The sequence below is a fragment of the Sus scrofa genome, chromosome 7 (genome assembly GCF_054392235.1).
Source record: "Sus scrofa isolate SSC_HxYL_T2T_F1_AM1 chromosome 7, Sscrofa_HxYL_maternal_Yorkshire_Landrace_v2.0, whole genome shotgun sequence".
NCBI classification, from domain to species: domain Eukaryota; kingdom Metazoa; phylum Chordata; class Mammalia; order Artiodactyla; family Suidae; genus Sus; species Sus scrofa.
Genome location: NC_139389.1, coordinates 19025739 through 19043035, shown reverse-complemented (window position 1 = coordinate 19043035; position 17297 = coordinate 19025739). Strand labels below are relative to the sequence as shown.

Below are 17297 nucleotides of genomic sequence, written 5' to 3'. Positions count from 1 at the left end.
TTGACAGCTGGGCGTCCCGCGTGCCCGCGCATCGGAGGCCGGCGCAGCTGCAGCCAAAGAGGCCGGGTCGGCGCTGCGAGGACGTGCGCCAGGTGGGCGGGGCCGGGCTGGCCAGCCCCGCTTTCTGCCTGCGCCCCTGGGTCTGGTGGTCCAGACGGAAGGTGTGGCTGGCCTTCCGGAAGGCTGGTTACAGGGCCCGGTGGATGCTCCATGGGGTCAGACCCTTTCTCCGCCTTCTATCTTGTGCACTGTTTTCTTCTGACCAGCAGAATGTCTGGCCATAGCAGGTTCCATACACATTTTTTAGATAAATGGAAAAGGCAGGCAGACCTACTGTGTGTTTCTACCACCACCAGCCCCATTTGTAGAGGCGTCTCCTGTTTTTTTTTGTCCTTGATGGGACTCACGGTGAGGAACTTCGGCAGGCAGAGTGCTGTCCAACTGAAAGAACCTTCCGTTTTTGTCAGCATTGGGCGCTTTAAGTGCCACCCCTTGCCTCAGACAGACCACAAGGTCATTAAGACTTACATGGGTGAGATGGAAGGATGATGAAGAAAATGAATGCGGTGATGATATTCATGAGAAACACCAGTTCACGAAGGCAAGAACATACTTGAAAATTACCTGTAAACACTGCAGAAAAATGGGTGTAGGTGTGGGCAGGTAGGCGTATAAGTGCAACGGCCCCTGCTTCATGAGGCTTTCTGCAGACCCCTGGTAAGTGGCATTTAATGCAAATGACTATGAAAATAGTTAATATTTGCACAGCCATTCTACACATAAAATAATAACAGTATTTACTGTGTTTCCTATGTCCTAGGGCTTTGCTTTAAGTGTTTTACCTGTATATTATATGCAAATTAAGTCATTAAATCCTCACATCAGCTCTGTGTGTGGGAGTTGCTCTTTATTATTCCAGTTGTACAGATGGAGGCTGAAGTATAGAGAGAAGTGACTTGCCTCCATGGTGATACCGGCTCACAATTACTTGTCACGGGCCACACAGCTGCTAAATAGGAGAGGTGGACTGGAATCTGCAAGGTTTTAAGGTTTGCCCAAAAAACCGCTAAGAAACAAATCTGTTTTTATTGAACAGGGGATACATCAAAGAAAATGTTAAGCAAATGTTTCCAGGAAAATTAAGGGATGGCAGTGTGTTCCACGGTCCTCTGGTTCACCACTCTTGTCTCAGTTTCAATATGAGTTAAGCCTGTAGGTGCCACTTACTTCTTTCTCCCTTCTCAGTCATCATGCAAGTATGCAAGTGTATCTTTCAGGAGTTTTGACATGTTGCTTGTTAGCTTACTTTTCCTCATCTTTAGTGTGTGGATCTGTTGAAGATTTATTTATTCTTAGATTGTGATATGGCTGCTGTGTTTTCCCATACTTGTCCAAAAAAAACCCAAAAAACAAAAACAAAACAAAAAAACAAACCCCAACACACATGGAAAAATCCAGGGGCTCAGAGCCGTCCATTTGTCAGAGGTTAGTCTTCAGGAAGGGCATGGCTGACTTCCTTGTTGGTGTCCGCTAAGTGTGATGGTCTCTTTCGACCACACATGAAGAATCTGTCATGCATTAATTCAAAGAGGTAGTCTAGATAGGGCTTGGAATCTGACAGACCTGGGTTTAACCCTGGCCCTACAGCATCCTGCTATTTAACCTGGTCAAGTTGCTTCACGCTGTGTACTCCATTTTCTCCATCTATAAAATGGTTATAGTAACATCTACCTCACTTGATAGTTATGACAATTGAATGAAATTGTATTTATAAAGCATTTATCACAATGCCTGGTACATAGAAAATACTCAGTACATTTTAGCCAGGTATGCGATGATGTTGATAATGATTTAGCTAAATATTTTGGGAGCCTATGAACATTTTTGTCTTGGAGTCACAAGCCTTCTAAGTTTCCCAGGCACTGTCCATTAACTGTGTCTCTTCATTTACCAAAGCTATTTCTAACCTCTGCCGTCTTTGGTCTTTCTGTGACCGTTTCTGACCAAGTAACACAGGGCTGGGCATACCTACCCAGGAATCTGGGAACAGTACCAGCCTTCCATTTTCCACTAGCACATCTGCCTTTGGTTTTCTTTTTATCTGAAGTAACTTGAATTAGTGAGATAAAGTAAGATACCACTTACACACCCCAGGATGCCCTTAAAATGTTGTTATCCCCATTCTTTTGTCTTTTACAAACCATAGTTTTTATTTATTAGTTTTGCAAACATTAGGGAATAGAGACGATCGCTTTGAAGCAGCTGAGTTTCCACTTCGAACATACCGCACAATTTCCCTGAGTTATATTGCCTAGAAGCATTTGCCAGTGAATGTCTTATTAATTCATTATTCAGTACACATTTATTGAGTGTCTGCCATTTAGAGCACAGAGGGTGAGATACAAACAGAAGCATTTTGGAAAGTCACAGAGAAGAGAGGTCAGGAGAGGTAGATTCCTGAGTTGTTTTCCAGAGGGATGCTGTGACCTGCCCTTATATTTCCCAATTCCTTCCCATGTTCTTGTCTCATCACACTGAACTTACTTGGTGTTCTTCAAACACAGCTTGTACTTTCTAGCTCCCTTTATTTACTTCACTGATTCCCAATGATTCTTCCCCTATATCTGTGTTTCTAAGTGCTGGTCATTTGGTCCTAGCAGGACCAGCATCTTTTCCACAAAGCCTTTTTTGATATGTTTGAATATAATTTTTTGTTCTTTGTTTTGAATATGTATATGCACATACACACATATGATATATCTATTCTTATCTGTCTTGTACTGCCACTTTACTTTTCCCTTGTATTGGCATTATCTATCTATCTATCCATCCATCCATCCATCCATCCATCCTCTCCCTCATTAGATTTGTAAACATTATGAAGGGAGGATTTACCAACATTTTACTATGGAATCTACACAATGACTAGTACATCACTTTGTAAAAATTAAGTACTCATTTATGGTAAAGGAATAGGTTAGTAAATGAATGATTACATTTGGAGATGAACCTTGACAGGTGGATAAGATTTGGATAAAAGGAGGAGAGGAAAGAGTATTCTGACAGGCCTAGGAGAAAAAAAAAAAAAGCACAAGATTCAGCTTGCAAGCTCAGTTCTCAGATTTGTTCCTGGAATTTAGGGTCTCTAAGAGGAGGATAGAGAAGGGGCTCAGTATAATTCGTTTATTCCCTGATGAGAGGCAGAGCCTTGAGCCACTTGGACCCTCTAGTGGAGGCCTGCATTGCTCTTAGGATGACTGCAGTCTGGTCAGCCTCTGCCTGCCTGGCCGTGAGCCCGCCAAGCCAAGGCCGCAGTGTTCTGTACCAGGCAGTGGCTTGTGATTAGTATGCTCTCTGTGTTCCTGCACCGAACAGATGTCTGTCTGCTTTTTTCTGCTTCATGATGATGCCAGGTTCCCAATGATCAAGATCTAATTTCATATTTTCTGAAATCCCAGGCTGAGAAGTTCCATTTGGGCATTTCTGAGGCTCAGCATCCCTCTTTGCAGGAAATTTTGGCTTTGCAGATGAGTGTGGACAGAGGGTGGAATGGGCAGGAGTGACAGCAGCAATTAGCCTTGACTGGGTGGAGCAGTGACTGGAGGAAGTTCTTTTTCTCTTTCAGATATTTCATTGTTGGTGTACAGTCACACCTTGGAGATACTGCGGGTTTAGTTCCAGCCTACCGCAACAAAGTGAATATTACAATAAAGAGAATCTTAAGAATTTTTTTGTTTCCCAGTACATATACAAGTTTATATCATGATATAATGTATTAAGTGTACAATGACATTATGTATAACAATGCATATACTCTAATTTAAAAAAGTTTTATTGCTAAAAAAAATTCTAACCGTCATCTGGGCTTTCAGCTAATTGTAGCACTAAAGACAAAAATCATTGGTAACAAATATAGTCATAATGAAAAATTTGGAATATTGCAGAAATTACCAAAATGTGACACACAGACACAAAGTGAGCTAATGCTGTTGGAAAAATGGTGCTGATAGACTTTCTTGATGCAGGGTGGCCCCAAGCCTTCCATTTGTGAAAAATGTAATGTCTGTGAAGTGCAATAAAATGAGAGGTGTAGGAAAACAACTAACTTTTATATGTTAATTTTTATCTTATAATTTTACTGAATTAACTAATTAGTGCTAACATTTGTGTGTGTGTGCATGTGTGGTGTCTTTAGGATTTTATATAAGACCTTATCATCCTGAGGCAGAGACAGGTTTACTTCTTCCTTTCCAGTTTGGATGCCCTTTCTTCCTTCCTCCCTCCCTGGTCCCAGGTCCACTGTTTCCTTACTGATTTTTTTTTTTGTCTGGATAATTTGTCCATTGCTGAAAGTTGGGTTTTGAAATCCCCTACTGTTACAGTATTGTCTGTACTCCCTTCAGATCTGTTAGCTTTTGCTTAAAATATTTAGGTGTGCTGATGTTGGGTCCATATATATTTAAGATTATTATATCTTTTTTAATCCTTCTTTTTTGATCCCTTCTTTGTCTCTTGTTACAGTTTTGACTTAACATCTGTTTAATCTAATAAAAGTATAGCTGCTCCTGCTTGCTGCTGGTTTCCACTTGTATAGAGTATCTGATACCATCCTGTTACTTTAAGCTGTGTGTGTCCTTAAAGCTGAAGGGAGTCTCTTCTAGGCAGCATAGAGTTGGATCTTGTTTTGGAATACATCCAGCCTCTTGATGTCTTTTGAACAATTGAATCTGTTTACATCTAGAGTAATTATTGAAAGGTGAGGACTTACTAATGCCATCTCATTAATTGTTTTCTGGCTGTTTTGAATTTCCTTCTTCCTTTCATCCTGCCTTCCTTTGTGAACTGATGCTTTTCCATAGTGTTATGCTTTGATTCCCATCTATTTTTGTGACTCTACTAGGGTTTTTGCTTTGTGATTGTGTAAAACATTTATAGATACTGCAGTGAATAAGATGCTGATAACTTGAGTCTGATTACACACGCAGATTTATTCTCTTTCCTCCCCTCCTCTTATGTGCTCTTTCTCCTCTTTCCCCACTTAGTCAAGTGGCTAACACTCTGCTATACTACATCATTATGGTATTCTGAATACTTAACTTTACCAGTGCGTTTTATATTTTCATATGTTTTCATGTTACTAATTAGTGTCCTTTTCATTTCAATTTGAAGAATTCCTTTAGGATTTCTTCTAGTTAGGCCTAATGTTGATACAGTCTCCTAGCTTTTGTTTGTCTGGGAATGTTTTTCTCTCACCTTCATTCCTGAAGGACAACTTTGCCAGGAAAAGTATTCTTGATTGGCAGTTTCTTCTTTTCAACAGTTTGTGTTTATTATCCCATCTCTCCTGTTCCGTAAGATTTCTGCTGAATAATTTCTTGATAGCCTTATGGGGCTTCCCTTGTAAGTTAGAAGCTTTTTTTCTTTTGCTGCTTTTAAGATTCTCTCTTTGTTTTTGATTTTTGATAGTTTATGTATCATGGAGAGGATCTCTTTAGGTTGATTTTATTTGGTAACTTTTGAGCTTCATGAACTTGGGTATCCAAATCTCTTCCCAGATTTGGGAATTTCTCAGCTATTGTTTCTTTCTTTTCTTTTTTGGTCGCCCGGTGGCATATGGAGTTCCTTGGCCAGGGTCAGATCCAAGTCATGGTTGCAACCTAAGCTGCAGCCAGGGCAACACCAAATCTTTAACCCACTGTGCTGGGCTGGGGATTGAACCTATGTCTCAGCACTTCCAAGAAGCCCCCAATCCCATCACAGTGGGAACTCCTCAGCTATCGTTTCTTTAAATATTCTTTCTGTTCTCTTCTTCCTCTCTTCTACTTCTTGACTCCATTTTTAGTGTTTTTGAAAAGCTAGTCAAGGGGAGAAACTTAAAAGAGTAGACAAAACATCATTATTGCTTAATTTTATTTGGGTCTCCAAAATAACTGATTTGCAGGACATAGAAATTAACCTGTGTGCTGCACTGCATGGCTTGTGGCTGTCCCTACAGATTACACCCCCTGCCATCCTACTCCTCCCCTACAATGATCCCATACTCCCGCCTAACCCTTTTGTTCCCCGCCTTCTGGACATGTCCAGCTCCACTTTCATGGACATGCAACTAGTGCAGTTACATGGGGCTCTGTGCTTAAAAGCTGGTCCCACACTGGGGGTTATGCTATGCAGTTATCATCTTGATGTTAATAATTTTATAGTTTAATTTGTGTTTTGTCATTGAAGTTTGATGGGAAAATGGAGTGTATGCCAGGCATTTGGAGCCTTGATTTATGTGTGGTCCCATCTCTTGCTGCTTCCCCACCTTCCTAGGACAGAGTCCCACTCACTCACCCAGCTGTCTCTGCCCTGAGCTTGGTGGGGACATTGGGAGGACTGAGGTCAGATGTACATAGTTGGTGTGCTGAATTCATATGAGGTGTGTACTTGCTCTGCCTGCGAATATCTTATGCTCAAGGGAGCACAGCATTAAAGAGCAAGTAAAGCACATGTGACCAGTTGGGAGAGAGATCACAGAAAAAAAGACTTTTTCCTCCTTTTTGGACAAGAGGCTCTGCATTTTTATTTTACATTAGGCTCTGCAAAATATATAGCTAACAGAAAATATATCACACTAAGATCTGCTCCCAAGACATTGTGTGACCTTCCACAATTCTGATCATTCAACTCCTCCTTATTTTTCAACATTGAGGTCTGGTTCAACTGTTTTTTAAAATATTTAAAAATTTTTTCCCATTATAGTTGGTTTATGGTGTTCTGTCAATTTCTGCTGCACAGCAGAGTGACCCAGTTACACATATGTATACATTCTTTTTCTCACATTATCCTCCTTCATGGTCCATCATAAGTGACTAGGTATAGTTCCCTGTGCTCTACAGCAGGATCTCATTGCTTATCCACTCCAAATGCAATAGTTTGCATCTATTAATCCCAGACTCCCAGTCCCTCCCACTCCCTCCACCTCTCCCTTGGCAACCACAAGTCTGTTCTCCAAGTCCTTGAGTTTCTTTTCTGTGGAAAGGTTCATTTGTGCTGGATATTAGATTCCAGATATAAGTGATGTCATATGGTATTTGTCTTTCTCTTTCTGGCTTAGGTCACTCAGTATGAGAGTCTCTAGTTCCATCCTTGTTGCTGCAAATGGCATTATTTTGTTCTTTTCTATGGCTGAGTAGTAGTCCATTGTGTATATATACCACATCTTCTTAATCCATTGATCTGTTGATGGACATTTGGGTTGTTTCCATGTCTTGGCTATTGTGAATAGTGCTGCAGTGAACATGCGGGTGCATGTGTCTTTTTCAAGGAAAGTTTTTTTCTGGGTATATGCCCAAGAGTGGGATTGCTGGGTCATAAGGTCGTTCTATATTTAGTTTTCTGAGGTGCCTCCACACTGTTTTCCATAGTGGTTGTACCAATTTACATTTCCACCAACAGTGTAGGAGGGTTCCCTTTTCTCTCCACCCTCTCCAGTATTTGTTATTTGTTGACTTGTTAATGATGGCCATTCTGACAGGTGTGAAGTGGTATCTCCTGGTAGGTTTGATTTGCACTTCTCTAATAATCAGTGATGTTGAGCATTTTTTCATGTGCTTGTTGGCCATCTGTATATTGTCTTTGGAGAAATATCTATTCAGGTCTTTTGCCCTTTTTTCAATTTTTTTTTTCCTGTTGAGTTGTATAATTTGCTTGTATATTCTAGAGATGAGCCCTTGTCAGTTGCATTGTTTAAAACTATTTTCTCCCATTCCTTAGGTTGTCTTTTTTTTGTGTGTGTGTGTGCGTTTTCCTTTGCTGTGCAAAAGCTTGTCAGTTTGATCAGGTCCCATTGGTTTATTTTTGCATTTATTTCTGTTGCTTTGGGAGTCTGATCTAAGAGAACATTTGTATGGTTGATGTCAGAAAATATTTTGCCTGTGTTCCCTTCTAGGAGTTTGATGGTGTCATGTCTTACATTTAAGTCTTTAAGCCATTTTGAGTTTATTTTTGTGCATGGTGTGAGGGTGTGTTCCAGTTTCATTGATTTACATGCAGCTGTCCAGTTTTCCCAGCAGCACTTACTGAAAAGACTGTCTTTTTCCCATTTTATATATATATATATATATGTATATATATATATATATATATTTTTTTTTTTTCCTACACTACAGCTCACAGCAACACCAACGCCAGATCCTTAACCCACTGAGCAAGGCCAGGGATTGAACCTGCAACCTCATGGTTCCTAGTCAGATTCGTTAACCATGGTGCCACGAGGGGAACTCCACCATTTTATATTCTTGCCTCCTTTGTTGAAGATTAATTGACCATAGGTGTCTGGGTTTATTTCTGGCTTCTCTGTTCTGTTCCATTGGTCTGTTTGTCTGTTTTGGTACCAGTACCACACTTTCTTGATGACTGTGGCTTTGTAATATTGCCTGAAGTCTGGGAGAGTTATGCCTCCTGCTTGGTTTTTGTTTCTCAGGATTGCTTTGGCAGTTCTGGGTCCTTTATGGTTCTGTATAAATGTTTGGATTGTTTATTCTAGTTCTGTGAAAAATGTCATGGGTAATTTGATAGGGATTGCACTGAATCTGTAGATTTCTTTGGGTAGTATGGCCATTTTTACAAATTTTTTCCAACCCAGGAGCATGGAATATCTTTCCATTTCTTTGAATCCTCTTTAATTTCCTTGATTAATGTTTTATAGTTCTCAGCATATAAGTGTTTTCCCCTCCCTGGTCAGGTTTATTCCTAGGTATTTAATTTTTTGGGGGTATGATTTTAAAAAGGTATTTTTGTATTCCTTTTCTAATATTTCATTGTTAGTATACAGAAATGCTAGGTTTTTTCTCAGCAGGTGCTACCGATTTCTGAATGTTCATCTTGTATCCTGCTACTTTGCTGAATTCATTGATCAGTTTGAGCAGTTTTTGTGTGGAGTCCACTTCAGCATGGAGCATGGAATAATCAAGATGGATGTCAGCAGCAAAACTAGCAAAGTCTTGGAAGTCCCTTGCTCTGCTGCTTGTCACTTTTGTAGTTGCTGGATGAGGGATCCAGAGGATTTCAAGGGATAGCCCAGTATAGCTGGGACAGCAGGAGGCTACTTGGGATTGGTAGCTATTTTTGAACTGGCGTAGATGTGTTTTATTATTATGGCATCCTGTAAGGTCATGGAGCTTCCTAGTTGAACATTAGCCTGATAGTGTGACCCTGGACAAGATATTTAATGGTTTATCTAGTTCTTCATACTTCCTCCAACTGTCAAATGAGCAGGCTGTAATGTATGATTCAATCCTCATGTACGTATTACCAGTTACAGTCAGTGCTCTGTGCTAGGTTATGAATGAGATTCATAGGTACATAAGAGTCTGCCTCCCAAAGCTTTCTAATCTAATCTGGCCCTGGAAATAAGACATGTACAGAAATAATTGTGATACAAAGTAGAAGGTACCTTAGGAAAGAAGTAATAGATAAGCTGCCATTGGAGTTAAAAGAGCTGAGAAATTACTTCTGATATGTGCATGAGATAGATCTGGGAAGCCTTTGAGAAAAGTATGGTCAATGACCTGGATCTTGAAACATAAGTGAGATTTTTTTAACTTGTGACTACAGGGAGGAGATTCAGAGATGAAACTGTGATGTGCTCACAGTGGACACTTAACAGCTCTAGAAATCTATACGTTTTTACTTCTGGGTTCTCCCACACACACACATTTTTTTTTTTCTTCTGAGTATATACCACCTCCTCCGATTAGATGTGAAACGTCTCAAATTTTTATAATTCTCGTTCCTAATACATGCTTAATAAATGCTTGGCAATCATAATGATAGCTGCCTTCTGAAGTTTTAAGTTCTCTGGATTAAAGGTGGGCAACTGCCCTGTTTTTTATCATGGCAAATATAAATACCATCAGTGCTAATATTAACATCTTATACTACTTTACAAGATTAATGGAGTAGCTCAAGAAACTTGATGATGTCCCTGCCTGTTGGGAAGTAAGTGATTAACGATTTTTTCCATTCTGAGTTGGTCTAATAATATAACCTGATAGTCTCATGTATATTTTGAATTTGAAACATAATTTTATAATGTAAAATGACTAAGTATGGATGATAGCTTCTTTTTCTTAACATCTTGGTTCCAGCATTGCTGTATTGCATGCACAAGCCCCCTCCCCCATGCCAATTTATTTCCTCTAAATGACAGATCCCATATAAAGTAGTTTCTCTAAGCTACAGAGGAATCAGTGCCAAGGCTTCCTCTGTTTCACTTTGCTGTCATGGAGACAAAAAAGGATAAGCTAGGTTTTTTTCCAGCAGGTGTCCAAATACCTGTGCTAGGTACTTTGTTCTCTAAAATATTCAGATAATGAAAATATAAAATCTATTTCACAATAAGTAGCAATTCAATTAGATTTCGGAGGACCAATTGAGAGTTAAAATGTTAAAAGTTTAATGGGGACACATTTTAAAAAGGAGGTCATCATGGTGCCTAGAGAGACTTTTGCAAGAGTTCATCACTAGCTAGAGATGAAACTTTAACCAAGACCCACACCTCCTGATTCATAGTCTTCTTCTAGTTGCACCGCTTTCTGGTGCGGCATCTGATTCATTTATCCACACTGAAGGAGGAGGAGGTGTCATTAGTCATCTATCGCCCAAGGTCCACTTGAACCTGATGTAATAACAACAGTGCAGGTGAGTTATGTATCACTATTGTGATGCCCACATGACCACCAAGACCATAATGGAGAAATGAGACTTTGGAGCAATGTTTCTTCAGTGGAGAAGCAGCCTACTTGAAGAGCAGTGTGATTTGCACAAGTTAGAAACAGTGCTGTTAGCTTGGCTTGTCTGAAAAAATGAATATGGATACACAATACAATCCAGACAGGGTCCTCTGATTTCACAGGCTCAGAAGTTGAATACTGTATTTTTCAAATAATGAGGGAAGAGTATTGTGATTTCTTTTATGCTTTGAAATTCTATCAACCTAATTTACCCAGTACTGAGAAATTATTTCAGCTGCTGTAACTACCGTTCCACCTTTTTCCAGATAGCTCAGAATATGCCATAAGGGCCACATCTTTACGGGGTGGTATTTATATAGTCTTACAGTTGCCTAGTCAAATATGAGTCAAAGTACTATTGCTGTATGATGTCTAGAACCTTGGCATTAGGGATAATATTAGACTCCTGTTTTATCCTTAAGTGGTGGCCTCTAGAAGTCCATCTAAATCTAAGATTCACCCTTTCTAGACCTAAGATTTTATGCTCTTTAACATTTTAAAATTTGTTCTTTATCCTCAGTTCTAATTATTTCCTTCCTTGCACTAATATTTTCCTTTCTAAGTCTTCTTTTTTAGTATTTGTCCTTTCCGCCCATTAGCCCTCTTCCTTCTGCTATCCTTCCACTTGAGATTAGTGTAACTCAATTTGAAAGCACTTATTAAACAACAGTGTCTATAAAATGTTTATGCAGATTGTGTAGGAAGATTTTAAGGAATTAATGATGCAAACTCTACCTTGTCCTGTAAGATCAGAGCTAAGGAAAACTGCGTAAAACATCCATATGACACTTCCAAAGCAATGGATGACCCTCTGCAGGGGTGGAAGGGAGCCAGGTACTGAATCTTAACAAAGCACCCTAAATTATGTAGATAGCAGTGTGTTTGCTGAATGAGAGAAAGCCTAGTTGGATTTAAAGTAAGGGACAGACCATAGTACAATGATTGTGCTTATTATTGGTGAAGCGTTAATCTGGAAAAATGCATCAGGCAATTTATGCAATGTTTCATGATCTTGAGCGATTGTAGTTGTACTAATTCTGTGGTCCTGGAATAGGAAATATGTTTGAAACATTGGAAGTAATTTAAGCTAAATAATCTTGCATTAAATCTGTTCTGTGCTAAAGAGGAAGCTCAAGTCAGTGGCCAGGCCAACTCTTGGAAGGGAACTAAGGGGCAATGGAAGGGATATTTTGAACCGTCAGATCATTGAGTTCCCATGCTGAGTAGAGCAAAGGAGACTCAAAGGGGTCAGGCCTAGAGCATCCAGACCCCTGGGTTATAATGCTGACTAATTCTCAACCTCAAGAATTACCTTTCCTGGAAGTGTGTGAACAGATAGTTCACATAAGAAACTAAGAGGGCCAGTAAAAATATGGTTAAAAAAATACTAGGTAGCAAATAAAAGTGTGTCTTCTATTTTTTTCATTTAACAGTTTATGGTGAGCATATCAGTTTACTAGGTCTGCTGAAACCAAGTGTCCCATACTGGGGTAGATAAACAATAGAAATGTATTCTTATAGTTTTATAGGCTATAAGTCCAAAATCAAAGAGTCAGCAAGGCCACGAGCCCTCTGTGACTCTGGATAGAATTCTTCCTTGGCTTTTCCTGGTTTCTAGTGATGGCTGGCAATCCTTGGCTTTCCTTGTCTTGCCCTATGTCACTCCAATCTCTGCCTCTGTCATCATAAAACGTTCTCCCTGTGGGTCTCTGTCTTTTTTTTTTTTTTTTTTTTTTTGTCTTTTTGCCTTTTCTAGGGCTGCACCTGCGGCATATGAAGGTTCCCAGGCTAGGGGTCTAATTGGAGCTGCAGCCGCTGGCCTAAGCCAGAGCCACAGCAACGCGGGATCCGAGCCGCGTCTGCAACCTACACCACAGCTCACGGCAACGCCGGATCTTTAACCCACTTGAGCAAGGCCAGGGATCGAACCTGCAACCTCATGGTCCCCAGTCGGGTTCGTTAACCACTGAGCCACGACGGGAACTCCTGTGGTTCTCTGTCTTTACTGGTATTTTCATCTTCTTAAAAAGACACCAGTCCTTTAGTATTGGAACCCGCTTAATTGTCCTGATCTTAACTTGATTACGTCTCCAATGACCTTATTTCTAAACAAGATCACATTCATAAGTACTGGGGGGTTAGAACTTCTACATATCTTTTTTTCTGGAACACAATTCAAACTGTAACAGTATTGTATTCTGAATTGTTTTTTGAAAATCTGATTTTTAATGGCTATATACTATTCCATTTTATGGCTGTAGCATAATTAAGATACCCATCAAAGTGAAAAATTTTAAAGGTGATACTCAGTTTTGGTAAAGAATTGGAGGAACACATATATTTTTATTCCTATATTGCCAGTATGTCCATTACTTTATACAGTTCTCTTTGGCTGAGTAACCTTACTTCCAAGGAGATGTGGCTTGAGGACTGGGCTGGGAGCTGATGTCCCCTCCATAGGCTTGAGTGAGGCTCATTTTGGAAACCAGTCAGGTCTTAAGCCTCTGACATCTGTATAGGGATTTTATAGTCTTTGGGATAGAAAACAGAATTAAAATCATCCAAGTAGTAAGCAGACCAAAATCTGTGCCGATTCCAATTCCAGCCTCAGGGAACCTAGGCCCAAAGAAGCTGATTCCTTTGGTAGGCACAGCCCTGGGAAGCCCCTCTGTGTGCTCCTAGTCCCCAGTATTCCATGTGCCCTGAGAGTATAGACCAGTCACTTCTTTGTCACTGGATGTTGCCCACAGCCTGGCTTTTGGAACCCAGCCTGAACCAGGTGAGCAACAGGTAAGCAGATGGACCTTGTAATACTAGCTTGTGAGTTCTTCAAGGGCCAGGCCTGTGCTATGCATATATATATATATATATTTTAGGGCAATGATGTACATACATTGGTAGAGCAAAATAGAAACTTCTCTGTCGGCCTTTTAGGAATAGTACTTGGAGACTCGTGGTTAGCAGACGGCTCATGAAGAGACCACTAGGGGAGGTTATCCAGGTTTCCTTTTCTCTTAGCAATACTCTGAGCCAACTCTTCCTCCCTCCTCACCACCCCCCAAAACCCCATGGCTTTCTGCATTACTATGTATCTGAGTCCCAGGGAGTCTGATGCCTTTAAAATTGACCAGTGGCCCACTGTCCCTTCATCTCTGGCAGGGGATGGGCAGCCTTCACCAGTCAGTGCGGGCTGTTCCCAGGCGAGCTCACCAGAATTCTGGTAGGCTGGTAAGGGCTACACTGCAGCTGCTCTTTCCCTTTTTTGGAATGAAGCAGAAAGCACAGACAGATTTGCTGGGGAAATGCTCAATTTTGGAGCACCGGGTAGTGTGGAGTTGGGGAGACACTTAATTGTTCTGGAACGTCTTTCCTTCCTCTTTGTTGTCACTACCACTCAATGACGTTTCGTAAGATCTTGTTTTAGAGGGTGTTATTGAGAAAGACGCCCAGCCCAGGCTCCGCCTCTCTGGTGCAGGCTGCTTAGAGTATCACGGCAGGCAACATTGCCAGTGGGAAAAATGCAGCTGAGTCTCTTTGATTGGCGCTGCTCCTTTAACAATGGGAATGTGAAGACTGTCAGGTGGGAGATGAGCGTGAAAACAGAAAAGCTATTTCTTCTCATTTCCCCGGTGTTTATAGACTCTGAGCAACATAACTAAAGAAGCCATCTCCAATTTGAAGGACTAACACTTTGGAACGATGTTGGAATGGAGACTCTTGATTAACAAATGTGATTGTCACAAAAGCACAGCAAATTGTGGCATCACTTTCATTCTTCGCAATAATCAGCTAGCGAAACATCCCTGCTTGGGGGGCTGAATGATGGAACAGCAAGCTTCCAATTAGATTGCCTCCTTCTTACAGGAGCCCCAATGGCCCCCATGTGCGTGAAAGGATGTTAGAGAGGCCGCTCAGGTAGGGGGATAGATGCCTGGGGCGACTCCAACCTTTAGTCTGGGCCTGGGAATTGTCTTAATGGTTTTTCAAAAGGGCAGTAACACAGTTTGAGAACCTCACTCTTCAGAGAGCTTCTTTGAAATAGCCTTTTCCCTGTTATCAAAACACTAAACCACCTCTGCCCAGAACGCAGACTCCCTAGTCTCCTTAAACATGCACGCACACACACACACATATATACATGCACGCCCACACATATTTGTACACATACACCTTTGCTTGATGCAGGTGTTCCGTGCAGGTTTTCCGTGGCCATACTTTTAATGTTTTTCCTATCATGTCATAATTAGCAACAAATAGTAAACTATTGAGTATTTGCCATGTATCAGATGTTGAACTACCTATGTTATGCAGGACCTTCATATACCTGCTGGGTAGCACCTGTTAGTATCTCTCCATTACAAATGAGCGAGTAGGCTCAGAGAAGTTACATGGTTTGCTTAGTCCATGAAGGTAGTGAGGGGCAGAGCAGAGACATGAAGTCTGGTGTCTGCAGGGCTGTACCACATTTTGATGCAAGAGACATCAGGGAGTATGAGGGAGCTGGAAATCTCAGAAATTGCAGAGCCCCCAAGACTGCTCTGCTGGCATCTTCTGGCATTGGTAAGTCTGTGCTGCAGAGGCGCTCAGAACTAGATGCCATTGCTTCTGCCCCAGAGAGTTTGGCTCTTGCTGCTATAGGAGGTAGGGATGAGGCTGCTGAGCATTCTGGTTTGTGTTCTTGAGACCTTCTTGTCTCATGTTGCTTACCTCCTGCCTGACTACAACCTGGCAGAGGCGGAATTGAGTGGAAATGACATAAGCTGTGACCGAGGACCCTTTACTGGAGCACTTAGACATAGAAAAATGTCTTCTCAAGCAACAGAATACAAAGAAACTATAAAGGCTAAAAATAATTGCATGGATGCGCAGTTGGGGCAAATTATGAATAACATGATACAAAAAAGGCCAAAAACCAACTTATGCTTCTCAGGTGCAGGGAGCAAAAGCTGAGTACTCTCCATCTCCATGATCTCTGAACATAGCAACATCAAGGGGGTCAGCACACCATCTAAGCCACCCCTCCTGCCCCATCTACCCATCTGCCCCCACCATCACCCCATTAAAGGAACCAGCCTACCATCCTAGGATAGCGAGCAAGGGCACGTGTTTCTTGTTTTTGCTCCATTGTGTTGCAGTGTGAGTCCCAGTAAAGCCTTGCTTGAATTCCTCTTCTGGACTCTGCTTAATTTTTATTGATTAAAGGGTCCAAGGACCTGAGTCATTTGCAGAAAGAGGTTCTGTCTATAAATGGTAGGCCTGGAGTTCCTGTTGTGGCTCAGTGGTAAAGAACCTGGTGGATTCAGGTTTGATCTCCAGCCCCACTCAGTGGGTTAAGGATCCAGTGTTGCTGTGAGCTGTGGTATAGGTTTTAGACATAGCTGTGGCTGTGGCGTAGGCCGGCAGGTGATTCCACCCCTAGCTTGGGAACTTCCATATGCCACGGGTGTGGCCCTAAAAATAAAAAGAAAAAAAAAGTGGTAGGCAGATGTGTTCACTTTCACTCACTCACTCATCAAATAAATTTTTGAGAGTCTGCCTCAACTTATTTTGTGTCGTATTGTGATAAGAGCTTGGGATCCCGTGGAGGAATTGATCAGATTTGATCTCTTCCTTTCTCAAGTTGACGTGTCTTATTCATTGACTCTGTCAGAAGATTTCCTTGTCACAGCATGAGGATGACAGTCTCATCCTCAAGAAATTGATGATATTATTAAATTAAATGAGGGAATATATGTGCAGTACTTTATAAATTCTGATAGGCTAAAGAAACATTATTGTCATTTTTATCTTAATGGGTTATCAAGATGGGACCTTGCCTCAACTTGTAGAATTCCTGCCAAGAATCAGCATCTGTTCTCTTTGCTTGTTGCTTACATGAACATTTCTGAAATTAAATTTCAAACAGTATTTGAGTTCATACTATGCTCAAATTCATAATCTTATTCACTCCCTGAAAGTCCAGTGAATGAGGAATCATTGCCCAGGGTATAGCTTAGCTCCTGTGTACTTTGCTTTTCAAACATTTACAACTGCATTGGTTCCCTTGGAGGTAAATTAGGAAAGACTGGCTGTGGGTTTTCCTCTCTCTCTTTCATCCTCTCTCATTCCTTCTCTTTGACTATTAGGCAATTAGTCAGGGCTTCTTAGCAGCTGCTGGGTGTGGGTGGCACTTTTTTGAGTCAAGATCTATTCAGCAGTAACAAGGTCAAGAAAGCAGAGAAGCAGATGAGTTGGGCTCTCTTATTGGCCAGCTTCCCTCTTTTACCTCAGCTGGGCTCCTCTCTATTTTCCCTTTTTTTTTTAAAAAAAAATTTGAAGTATAGCTGATTTATAATGTCATGTTAGTTTCTGCTATACATCAAAACAATTCAGTTATACATGTACATATATATATTTTTCATATTCTTTTCCGTAATGGTTTATTACTGGATATTGACTGTAGTTCCCTGTGTTATAAATGTGTTTTTCCTTTGACTGATGCTATATAGTGTCCTAAAAATGGTTCTTTCTTTGATTTTTAGG

At 40.9% G+C, this 17297-nt stretch overlaps 1 long non-coding RNA gene across 1 annotated transcript in view; it reads left to right on the top strand.

The window, feature by feature from the left end:
• The first annotated feature begins 90 nt into the window (after positions 1–90).
• Positions 91–17297, top strand: part of LOC106504343 (uncharacterized) — a 796860-nt gene continuing 779653 nt past the window's right edge. Inside the window, exon 1 of the long non-coding RNA XR_014809723.1 lies at positions 91–717. This is a non-coding gene — a long non-coding RNA (uncharacterized LOC106504343). The remainder of the gene's footprint in view (positions 718–17297) is intronic.